Source organism: Prorops nasuta, unplaced genomic scaffold (assembly GCF_024137725.1).
Source record: "Prorops nasuta isolate Cenicafe-Biocafe unplaced genomic scaffold, Cenicafe_Pnas_1.2 PNAS00007, whole genome shotgun sequence".
Lineage (NCBI taxonomy): Eukaryota > Metazoa > Arthropoda > Insecta > Hymenoptera > Bethylidae > Prorops > Prorops nasuta.
The window spans coordinates 7,650,581-7,664,388 of NW_027116804.1; positions in this window are offsets into that span (position 1 = coordinate 7,650,581).

Genomic DNA, 13,808 nt, shown 5'->3' on the forward strand with positions numbered 1-13,808 from the left:
ATTTGGGGGGATACTAAGTATTTTTTAATTGTAATAGTACCAATTCTAGTATCGTCGTTGCCTAGTTACTAAATAATGTCAGTCGCATTAAGGAGGTTGATTCCATACGTCTAAAGTCAAAAGAGATTTATCGTAGACTCTCTACTGACTAAAGTAGTAAGAGATCAGATTTGGCAACGTTGCTTCTGTCATAGACAACAGGTGATTGCCAGTTTTACAAAATAATATTATTTGCAAGTTTTCTGGCTTTCAATTATTTATAGGTATAGGTATTTATGTTGCAATATAGTTTTAATTATAAAATATTCCAAAGGCATCCAAAAATGTTTAAAAATAAGGCATTATACATGCATTATGTTTCAGGAATAATAAAATATTTATTAGATATTTAATAAATTATTGTTCAGGTACTTATTTTGCTTTTATTGTTAAATAACCATCAACTCAAATTCCCTTTCATATATTCTGCATAGATGAATGCTTTTCAAAGAACGCGGGCTACGACGATTGCGACGTTGCCACTATTTCATTTAATGGAGGTTGACGTTATAAAAAACAGCATTTTCCCGAAGAAAATTTTTGATTTATTGATGGTACAGTTACCAAATCGATATGTTTCAATCTGTCATGTAATCATTAGATACTTATTAACTTTTTTTAAGAGTTTCACACGTTTCTGTTCGTTAATCTTCGCGTATTTTAAGTATGAAGAGAGAAAAAATTTGCCTGTCCATAAGATTACATGTTAAATCGTAACAAATTATTTTATTTATATCTAATTGTATAAGTATCCAAACAATCTAAAAATTAATATAGTGACTTTTCTAATACTACTAAGCTTATACAAAGTTTTGTATCAACATTTGTTCGTTAATTCTAAATCGGACCAACCTCCTTAAAGAGCTCGACGAGATTAGGCGATTAAAACATTATGAGTTACACACCCCGCGAAATAGCACATATCGTGGAAGTTTATTATTGTAGTGGAGCAAACAGAGCAGCAACAGTGAGAAATTATGCAGAACGCTACCCAGAAAGACGGCATCCTGACAGCAAAGTAATTGCACGATTAATTCAGCGATTTAAAGGCACAGGATCATGCCTCATCGCTAATGAATGTGGAAGACCGAGGACAACACGCACTTCAAGAAGGGAAGAAGAAATATTAGAATTATTCGAAGAGCATCCTGAAAAAAGTACGCGTAGCGTAGCAAGACAGCTTGGTGTAGATCACATGTCTGTACACCGAGTGTTGAAGGAAGATTCGCAACATCCGTACAAGATCTGCCACGTACAAGAGTTGCGGCCTACAGATTATACAAAACGAGTTACGTTTTGCCAGTGGCTACTCGAAAGGGAGAGTCAAGAGCCAGGATTCAGCAGAAGAGTTATATTCTCAGATGAGAGCAAATTCGACCATGAAGGAGTCTTCAATACCAGGAACAATCATTGTTGGAGCAGAATGAATCCCTATGCAACACAACCCAGGGCATTCCAGAGAAAATGGAGCATAAATTTATTGGGAGGAATTGTAGGGAACTATGTAGTAAGATGATAAATTTCATGGATATTATTTTCTTTTCAAACAAGTTGCTAATAATGTATCTATTTTTACAGATAGGTTTTGTTGTAATTCCCGATCGGTTGACTGGGGAAATTTATGATAATTTCCTCAGGAATGAGCTACCAGAAATTTTAGAAGAGGTGCCATTGGAAATTAGAAGAGGCATGTGATTTCAGCAAGATGGAGCTGGACCACATTATCACTGAGTCGTGAGAGCAACCCTTCACGACATCTTTCCACGCAGATGGATTGGACGACGACGACCTGTGGAGTGGCCCCCAAGATCACCGGATCTAAATCCGCTTGATTTCTTCTTGTGGGGCTACTTGAAGAATTCCGTCTACACAGGCGGCATAGTTGATGACCAGGACGATTTGGCGGCATGCTTGGACATAGCCCTCGCGGAAATTTCCGAGGAAATGCTGGGCTCCATGCAGTCCAACTTATTAAGAAGAGCGAGGCTATGTATTCAAGTAAATGGTCAAAATTTCGAGCATTTGCTGTAAGTATTCGTTAAATTTATGCTATTTTAACATTTGTATTCATTTACTTTCATAAATAACTAGAAAACTTTTTACAGCTGACATTTACTTGATAACATGGCCCGCTTTTTTTGATAAGTTGGCCATGGAATCCACAGCTTCTTCGGAATTATCAAGCAGGGCTACATTCAAGCGGATTGCCAAACATCCAAGTCATCAACAACGTCGTCGTAGAGGGAATTCTTCAAATAGCCTCACAAGAAGAAATCAAGCAGATCAAGATCTGGTGATTGTGGGGGCCACTCCATAAGTCCAATCACCCATTCCATCTGCGTGGAAAGTCGTGAAGGTTTGCTCTCATGACTCTGATAATGTGGTCCAGTTCCATCTTTCTGAAACCACGTGCCTCTTCTGATGTCCAATGGCACCTCTCTAAAATCTCTGGGAACTCATTCCTGAGGAAATTATGATAAATTTCTCCAGCCAACCGATCGGATTATTAAAGTCCTCTCCACAAATTTAAGCTGAACCGTTTCTGGAATGCCCTAGGTTGTATTGCGTAGGGATTCAATCGGTTCCAGCAAAGATTGTTCCTGGTTGACTCAGTCATGGTCGAATTGCTCTCATTTGAGAGAAGAATTATTATGTCAGAATGCTGACTCTTGACTTTTCCTTCGAGTAGCCACTGACATATCCGTACGCACCACAACTCTTAAACGCGGCAGATCTTGTACGGATGTTGCGAATCTTTCAACAGCACTCGGTGTACATACATGTCATCTACATCGGGCTGTTTTTTTTTCAGGATGCTCTTCAATTACTAATATTTCTTCTTCAATTCTTTATGTGTTTTCATGTTCTCGATCTTTCATCTTTATTAGATATCAGACACGAACCTGTTGTCTGATATTGCTGAATTAAACGTGCGATTACTTTGTCGTTAAACGTCGTAGCTTTGCGTAGCGTTTTGTATAATTTCTCACACCTGTTGCTTAATTTGTCCCAGTATAATAATAAACTGCCACGATATCTGCCAAATATGTATTTTATTTTATGAATGTTTTTTAACTTATTGTATTTTATAAATCGTTGTATTTTTCAAATAAACATTTAAATTTAATAGTAAAATCTTGTTTTTCATTTCAGAAAAAGCCGAAAGTAAAACATAAAAATTTTCCAAGTTGAAAATCGTTTCAAGGAGAAGTATTGCTTTAACATTTGCCTTTGTATGCACACACACGCTTCTACGATGAAATAGTTGTAGCGGGGTAGAGAGAAGAGCAGTTAGCAAAGTGAAGAAGGCTGATAAAGAGTGGTCGAAAATAATTATTGATTATTCTTTCTCTCTGTGTCTCTCTCTTCAGCCTACTTCAAACAGTTCAAAAGTGTCAAATTAACCAGTGTTGTGAGAAATCATAGGTTAATACTTATTTCTTTAAATTCTCGAGTGATTGAAGACAAAATCAGTGGTAGTGCTTTGTGAAAATCATCGAGGAGCCAGTCTGAAGCATTTTCAAAAACTTCGATGAAAAGAACTTGGAGAACATGAAATGGGTAAGTTTAATTTTCTTTATCATCAATGCATTGATTTTAAATCATTCTCTTTAGCTTCATTGGTAGAAAGAGAATAACCTCATGCATTGCTTATTAAATTATTAGTGCACTCGCACGACACCTTACCTTCTGCTATTTTCCTTTTCATTGCGTCCTCTCGCTCTTTCCATCAATTCAGTCAATGATACTTGTACTGAATTGAATTGAAATTGTATTGAAAAGGATTTTGCTATTTATTTCTAAAATCTAATAGTCAGATTATAGAAATAAATAGCAAATGTATTATCGTGCGCGCGATCGATAATTTTTACATTCTAGCAGGGTATTCATCAATTGATTTTTCACTTTCTCCACTTTCCATTGTGTAGTTAAAATCGTTCGAAAAGGACCGAAAAAGGGTGATTTTTAAATGGAAATAACTTTTAAGCCCCTTGACAGATTCGAACGAAATTTTACACAAGTACTCGAGTTGTCACCACGAACCTCCATTTACGAGAAAAGGCGGTCGTTTCGTTACACCCTGTATATAGAGAATGGATATCTCTCCAAATGTGAATTGGAATTTTCTTTGAAGATAAGAACAAAATGAATTCAACAATACACTGAAATGTATAGAAGATCAACATCCTCTCAAATTTCAAGAGATAATATCCTACGGAAGAGGTTCCAAACACTATAAGAGCAATATTTATTTTGTCCATTCTTCAAATTTTGTAGAACCATAGTTTACCAATCATCTTAATGTTATAAATTCAATTAGTAAATAAAATAGCCATATCTGAGTTTATTTAAGAATATAAACAAAATATTGGTATATGTTGAAAACTAAAGAAAGGAACTAATGAGTCAAATAAATGTAACACGACATATGGAAGGATATTGCGGATCACTCCAGAAACCGTATTCAATTTGTATTACAGCAAATAATAAATATCATTACTATAAGCAGCTTCACTTCACAAATATTAAGTAATTGTGATTTTGTTTGTAAATTAAATAACCTATTACTAATATTAGAGTATGTAATTACTTTGTGTAAATATAATCAGGAATGGAAGAGGAAAAATATTATTTTCGTTCAACTAGCTTTAATTTATAATAATAACAAGCATTGTCGTACATGAATAATTTACAATAAGAGTAGTGGTAGCTAGGGGGTTCCTGTGACACGGTGGTGAGGGGAGTGCGGGTGTGCGGGGGGGAAGTGTCTTGGGTTCCTGTGACATGGAGGTGAGGGGGGTGCGGGTGTGCGGGGGGAAGTGTCTTCTTAAGAGCTAGGGTTTATTGGGTGATGAGGAGGGTGCGGGTGTGCGGAGGAAATGCTTTGGCTATGGGGAGTGAGAGAGAGAGAGATCCCTCTCACCCTCTCTTTCTCTCTTAGAGTCTCTCACCCCTCTCCCATCAGCCTAGGGCCCGGATGGTTAATTATCCTACGGGTCCACTAGTTCTCTAAGGCTTACCCCCTCTCCCATGTCACTAGGGTCCGGATGGTTAGTTATCCTACGGGTCCACTAGTTCCCTAAGGGTTACCCCTCTCCCATCACCCTAGGGCCCGGATGGTTAGTTATCCTGACAGTTACCCAGAGAACTTTTTTTTGTATTTTAGTTGGTGGAGGAAAAAGTTTCTTTTTTCTCCACTAGGTGGCGATCACGAAAATTACTGGGGCAGCTACACCGCTAGGGGTCCTAAGCATCTTACGGACTGCCATTTTTGTTTTCTTAGTCCTGCCCTCGGAGGGTCTTTTCTCCCTCCACATACTTATCCTAGACCCTTCCACTATTTTCCTACTATGGACCCGCCATTTAACTTGATTTCACACTTAACCATTTTTCTTCCCTCTTAACCTACCTCTACACCATTGAAGGGTCTTTTTCCCTCCACATACCCATTCTATTCCCTCCTACTATTTTCCTCCTTGGGTCCTTCTTTTAATTTCACATTATACCTTTCTTCAACCTTGGGTACAGATTCCTTTTTTCTTATACAAGCTGTCGATAAATATAAAGTGAAAAAATATGCAGTATCAAGTGATTATTAATTTAGCGTATAGACAGAATTCTCCAGTAATTCATATAATTACAAGAATAATAGATGAAATTATGCAAAATTTATCACGAGCGGTAAATGAAGAAACAATCGAGACGTATGGAATGGAGTATGAAAATAGTAAGTTATTATGAATGAGATTGCATCATACATTTTTCTAAAATCTGATGATTTTTTACAGTAACACGCTGTATACAACTGTTGATGAGAGGTATCAGAATGATTGAGATAGAGGCAGGGATAATTCCGCAGGAAGAGGAGGAGGAGCAGGAGGAGGAGGAGGATGAGGAGGAGACAACGATGGAGGTAGCAAGGGCAGAAGAATAGCTTGATATTTTAAAATATTATATGTTAAAACTCTTTTTAGTTATATATATATATATATATTGAATAAAAGTATTATATGTTAAATCTTTTGAATATTGAATAAAAATTACTGTAAGCATATTATGAGTGAATAGATTATTCATTACATCTTCCTGTAAGCATGCTCTACATGTCACATAGTTAACAGACATTATTTTTCCTTTTGCGAAACAATGGGGAGTGAAATTCTAGGGACCACCCAATGTTCCTCCTATGAGCTTTCCCAGGGCTCTCTAAAACTGACCCGATACCTTCTGCCCATATTTTACCCTCTCAACCAGTCTCTAGCTATTTTTTTCGAGACTTTTCTCACAAACAGGTCAGATAAATGAGCCCACGTGCTAAACAGAGTCACAGTGTGAAGTAAGATTGTCAAGAAGCCATTGATGCGCTCGATACTTTCGGACCATATTTTACCCTCTAAACCAGCCTCTAGCTATTTTTTCGTGACTTTTCCTCCCTCAAGCAGACCAGACAAATCATTCAGCCTCTAGCTATTTTTTTCTCAAGACTTTTCTCACAAGCAGAGCAGACAAATGATCCCACGTGCTAAACAGAGTCACAGTGTGACGTAAGATTGTCGAAAAGCAATTGATGCGCTCGTAAATTTTAAGCTGCACTCAGGATATGTCCTTAAGATGCTAGTATTCCCAACCCAAGTAATAATGGACGTATATTTCACGACTCGTTTCTAAATAATGAAAAGTTTATATTTTAAACTGTCATTACTTTATCTGAGGAACGTGACTATCTGCACCATCTAGTACGTTTTATGACACGTTTGAATTAAATATATTTGTTTTAGATGACGGTTATTTGATCTGAAGAACGTGTATCTCACGACTTGCTTTTAAACAATGAAAAGTTTATATTCTAGACTGATGTCACTTTATATAAGGAACGTGTATATAATTAAATGGATTTATTTATTTTAATTAACAACTACTTGATCTAAAGAATACATGTATCAACAGGTTTAAAATAATGAATTCTCTTTGAAATCTACAATCATGAGTGAGTAACCCATCAAAAATGTCGTTCGCCTGCAACAGTCCCTCCACTCTCAATTTCCAATAAGCGTGTATATCTTATGCCTTCCTACGATATTATTCAAAGCCACCCAAGTTTCGTTTGCCTGCAACACTTCCCCTACTCTCAATTTCCAAGTGTGTATATCTTATTCCCTCCTAGGATAATATTCAAAGTCACCCACGCTAGCAATAAGGAAATTTCATTCAGTCTCGATTAGAAGCGTGAAGCAGTCGAAAGTTCAAGTCTGTAACGCTGCAGTCATAATATTTTATTGTGGTGTAATAGCAGTATTGAAGCTTCAAGCAGTGCAAAGTACCAGTTTCACGTTGCAGATAGAATATTTTTTTATTGTCACGTAATTGTCGTAGAAAATCTTTAGAAGGTAAGAATTATTTTTTCTTTTTTACGTTATTCTCTATTCTTAATATTATTTTATTATTATAGAAATGGATTTAACTAAGATTAATGAACTCGCAACTGTAGAACCAAAAACTTTTATAAAACTGAATACTTTGGAGATTGGGGGGTCATACCGAAAAACTGAATTATCGAAAATTAAAACCAAATATGGGGAGAGAATAATAGCAAAGCTGCTTACGAAGGAATGGTTCTTCTTGCCTGCGAGGATGATGGCATTACTGGAAAAACCAGAACAATTCAAGAATTTTCAAGATGCAGCTTCAAATCAAATATTAACATTCACGTATCATGGTGGAAATTACAATAATATGACATTTGCAATTGTTAGTCAAATTTCAGAAGATTAATTTAGAAAACATTTGTAAGGAATAATTTAAACACAAATAAATGATTATTATATCTTATTTATTATTTTTTTCCTTCATTATAATGATAAGCTTAACTATAGTCTATTAGCGATTAACATACATTTCTAACTATTAGCGATTAACTTACATTACTAACTATTAACGATTAACTTACATTTCTAACAATACTTGTAAGCGGGTTATATTCAACAATTTTATCATGTATAATTAAACAATACGCAGTAGTATTACTTGCAATATTTTTAGAACAATCGATCTCTATTTTAACGTCAACTGTGCCAGATTTAATAGATTCGTTTTGATGCGAACAATCAATGACAAAGAGAGGGCCATATTCTAAGAAATTGTTGTAATCAAGCATTGGTTTCGACGGTTTTTCTCCAGCATAATAGGATTGGATAAATTTAACATACATATCATATAGTACAGAAAATCGTGATTTTTCAGTATCAGTATCAAGTCGATAATACGGATAAAATTCAGAATTAAGATAGACTTTAATATCACGAACAAAACTATCATCGAAGTCAAACACCTTCATATGCTGCGTATTCTTCTTATTTGTTCTAAATGCTAGAATAACGTATCGAGGCTTCTCCAATTGTGTTGCAGCTTTTACAGCCCACTAATGCCTCTGTGTTTCTGGTAGAAGCGGGTATTCGTAGAGTTCCCAGGATCGAAAAGCCATGGTGAGGCTTTTGTTTTGGTCGATAATACGTAGAAATTGAAGTTTTGTGTATTCATTCAATGATATATGAGGAATTCTCCATTGCACTTTTTGAACATCAATTTTGGAGTCGGTGATTTTCGTTGAAGAATATATCGAATTCGTATCATTACGCGCTCGAATGAGAACGAGCTCATGACGTGCATTTATAATGACTCTTCTGTAGTCTTCACAAAAACCCAACAGCATTTTCAGTGGTAGGCAAAAATTTAAATATTTCGTAGGCTTATAATCTGATAGAAACCATCCTGAATGGTGTTGACTCGTACTCTCCTCCCCAGTCAGAGAAATGAGATTCTTCATGGAACTAGTAATACCCACATTCTTACTGCGGTCAATCTCAATACCATTCAATTCATAGCGAATTTCATCGAACAAGAATGCCATGGAATTGCAGTCAAGTCCCACTGTATCTTGAACTGTTGCACCCTGAGCACGAGTGCCCTCGATTAATTTTCCCTCTATGTATAGGTAACTCTCACATGGTAGAAGAATTAAATCTTGCTGTTGTATTGGAATTCGAATTTCGTCACTATTTCCCAATGATGCATTTGCATACGGATTGTAAGCATGTATTTCTATTTTAGTAATGCGATTGTCGTACACAGGTTGTGCGGTTACGTCCAACAGGTCCATTTTTATTTCTGACCTTGAAACCCAGTGATTGAAGAAAGGTTATATTTTTTCTTGTTAGCGGTCTTCTAACGTAATCCCCACCCAATGTATCTGCTCCTGCAGCAACTGTTGGACTGATGATAGGCTCATCTGGTATCGGTGATTTATAAGTATTCTTGTAAATTAGCATTTTCTAATGTGTAATCGAATTGTAATTTCTTCCCCACCGAAATTTACTAGACGGTTTTCCTGATCGAGAATGCGCAAAGTAAGACGGTCAATTACTTTCACAATGACTGGCAAATAAATGACGTTTTTCGGTGTTTCCGAGATTTTATAGCCTGGTGGCACGCTTGGAAAAAATTCATGTATAACATGTTGAGGTTTGCCGTTTGTATATGCACCAGCAGTAATATTACATTCAATTCGTAAAATATTGACCCTTATAATGTTTACGGGCTGGTCTGATTCGGCTAGAGTGTTCGGCTGAATAATTCGATCTGACGAAAAACCCAATAAAGAGCCTATATTATTAGGTTTTGTAAAATCGATCAGATATTTACACTTTATTTCACTTTTCAACGTATTATTATTAGCACGTAGAATAATGACATCTTCATTATCCGCCTCATGCATCAATGTACGCAAAAGATCATTTATAGCACTCAATTCATAACAACCTGTAGGTATAGTCAGATCTTCAGTATCGTAGTAAAACTTATTGTTCGACTCATCAACATTAGCGATTGAATTGAAGCTCTGAAAGTCTACGAGACCAAGTTCTCATATTGCTCCTCCCGAAGATTGATCGGTGGGAAAAAATCTGCCTCTAATATGGACTCGCGGTCAGACAGCGTAACCGTTAAAGACATTGTTCACGTAGAAACTTGACACACAACTGACCGCATGTGCTTGTATCATACGATTGATATTGATCGTGGTTGTAGTAGATTATAGCAGAAGGACCAAAATAATCTAAAAGTTCAATTGGAGGTTTCAAATTTCCGAAGGAGTCGAAATACTTTACGTAATTATTACGTTTAACGTAGGCAACCCAATGTGTACCAGAACCTTTATCTGCATCAAGATTCACGATTGCACACTCATTGCATAGTACGGTTTGTGGTAGAGATGTGCGCATAAAAACTCCTCGAAAATGTGGTATATCCTGACATGCATGTAATAATTGAATATTACTAGTAGCTCCAGATTTCGGGAGGTTGCTTATTTTTTTTTTTTGCGAGGTTTTTTTCCTCCTTTTCAAACCCTCCCCCCTTCGTCCGTAAGGGGTTAGGTATAAACCATGTCCACGCCTGCCTTCTATTACACGATTGTGACGCTGTATCTCTTCCAATTGTCTCTTGGATGCTTTCGCACCGTTTACAGCTTTTGTTATACCTGCTGCGCCCCCAGCTAATGCGCCCACTGCACTCAACAGTGGGAGCAGAGGTAATAAACCCCCCCGTTTTTTTTTTTTGAGTAAATTGCTTTTTCCTCAATAAACCTTCTCGTTTCTTCGGTACACGAATTTTTCTTTTCTTCATGCTTCTTCCATGCACTTGTAGGCCTAAGCCAAGTTTTCGTTTTACATTCATGGATGCCCAGACTGCTGCTGCAGCTGCTCGTTCACGTAAAGATGAGTCACTAGCAGTAATACGTTTTCGTGCACGCTGTGCAAGAAATTTATCAGCCTGGTGACGTGGTGGCAGATCCTTATATATTGAATATGCGATATCGTGTTCACGACAGGCTTCGTCTAGAGGATTTATACCAGGATCACCACGTGCTAACCGTTCTCGAAGTCGAGTACCTGGTCCGCAATAATTGTAGCCAGGTATGTGTACTTCGAACGGTAATTTATTCAGTATTTTATTGAAAAAAGTTCCACAACCGTAGCTTACCATGTGGAACTTTCTTTCTGTTTCTCACACAGAGTTTGCTGACAAGCCCAGCAATCTTTTATTGAAGGGAGCGGTCCATCAATGTGATCTGTATTAGGTAGATTATGATGTTTAAAACACCAGCGATATTGTTGTACTTCAGGATCTGCACGAATATGTTCAGGCAATTTATTCCAAACCTCTTGAATACTACGCGGAAAGTACTTTAAAAGTAAAATTTTCGGTATGTATTCAAACTGCTCAGCGGTTAATACCTCCAAACTTGACACATCTAACACTAATAACGGCATGATGAGAACTGATCAAACAATTCATTTCATTCCTCTAAATAGGTTGTATGACCACAGAGTTTTCAGTCATGGACTTCGTAAAGCAGCCGCTCGGTATTCGTGTTTCTAATATAGATTACCGAACAACCGATAAATGCATGAGACGTCACGGACCTCTACTCCCATCAACCATACGCTGTATAGTTTGTGGCCCTTCAAATTGTGGAAAAACAAATGTATTGCTGAGCCTTATAGAAAGCCCTCAGGGTGTGAGATTTGAAAACCTATACGTTTATTCAAAATCGTTGCAGCAACCAAAATATCGATACTTGGAGCGACTATTATCGGACAATGAAGAAATTAGTTATTTCCAATTTTCTAATAATAGTGAGGTTATAAAAGTAGCTGAAGCACTACCAAACTCAATTTTCATATTTGATGATGTTGCAACCGATAAGCAAGACAATATAAGAGACTACTTCTCCATGGGTAGACATTCTAAGATTGATTGCTTTTATCTTTGTCAGACTTATGCAAGGATACCAAAACATCTAATACGTGATAATGCAAATTTTTTAATTATTTTTAAACAAGATGGAACTAACCTAAAACATATATATAACGAACATGTAAATACAGATATGGCGTTTGAAAAATTTTATGAATTGTGTTCAAATTGTTGGAAGCGTGATTATGGATTTTTAGTAATTGATAAAGACAGTGCAATGCAAAATGGACGATATCGAAAGGGTTTCAATAAATATGCTGTGATTAAAGAGTGATGTTAATGGTCAAAAATGTTAGTTTAACCTTGAACGTTGAACAAGTCTATATATTGAATAGAGAATAGCTTTACAAAATGAAGGAGAAAAAGCTTCTAAAGAAGATTGCTGAGGCAAGTGAAGTAATTCGTCAAAAATATCGCGCACTCAAATCAGACAGAGTAATGATGGAAGACAGTTTAAATGAAACTTTTAAACCAATAGTTGAACCATTAAAGAAGCTCACCGAAAATAATCAAGCAATTTTCGTTGCACCGAAACATGAGATGAAAATGGAACCTATAAAGAGATCTCTCTCACACGAGGAATCTTTCATAATTCCGATGAAACGAAGAAAGTCTTATCTCACATCGACTCCAGAGCGGAAAGATTTCATACGCAGCTCCAGAATTAACGTTCAAGGTCATTCATCGGATGATGAGCAGGAATATCCACAGTCGCACGAAACACAGTACCTTTCTCTGGAAGATGATGAAGAGGAGGAGGAGGAGGAGGGGGAGGGGGAGGAGGAGGAGGAGAAGGTGAAGAAGAATAATGAATATGGCACGCAAGATTTAGCGAAATAAATAGAATTACCTGTGCATACTTCCATCGAGGATGTAAAAGATGCTAATCGAAGTACGATAAAGTCTGGTTCAATTGCATCCAAATATATAGAATTGTTGACGAATAATGCTAAGGATCAAATTGACAGTAATTTTGGAGTTAAGTTACATAAAGTGACGAATAAAATGTGGCTTGCAAATGTGCTTTTAATGTTGATGATTACAGTAATTTTATTATTATCGATAAGGAGTATTATCCTGGCACGAAAGGTCTATTTGAATTGATCTTCATGAAAGAACCTGAAGACTATACTAAAGATGATTTAGACACATATAAAAGTATTCTTTCTCAAACTAATGTGCACAGAGCAGATAACATTAGTACAGGAAAGCTTCGTGGGAATAAGGGACATAAATGGAAGAAAATAATTAGTGAATTATTTCCACCGAAGACAAAACTTGTACAAGGCAAGGGATATATGCGTGTTAATAATAATCCCGTGAGCTATGTACATTGGAACGATCCAAACGAACTGGTCGAGCGATTAAAACTATTAATTGCATCATCTGCTGCAGGTCATACGAATCACCATAATGAGATACAGTCAATAATTGAGGAGCTCCATGAAGAAGGTATCATCTTATAAAAGAGATTGCAGTTTCAAGATTTTCTCAGTTCAACGTACTACTTCACTATGACGATAAATAAATTTGGAGCTGGTTTCAATACTGGTAAAGTGAGAAATTATTTTCACAAAATTGATGATGATACGTTAAAGTATGATAAATATAAGAATGCATTTAATGCCAAGAAGAAAATAATTTCAATCTTGGGATCTGATGTCACTGATGAGACAAGTGCGGTGAATATCAGTGTTCTTGTGAGTAATTTGACACCATTGCGTGATAGCTTTACAAAAGAAATGAATGAATATAGTGTGAAGCTGAATGAATATGCATTAAAATGTGAAATTCTTGAGGAAAAAATGACAAATCTGTTGAAAAAACGTATCGACGAAATTGATGAAAGAATCGAAAAATTGAATGATAAAATCGATCATAATAGTTACAAATTGGCAGGATCTAAATAAGAGAAGAAAGCGTTATTCTATATAAAAGAGATTGCAGTTTCAAGA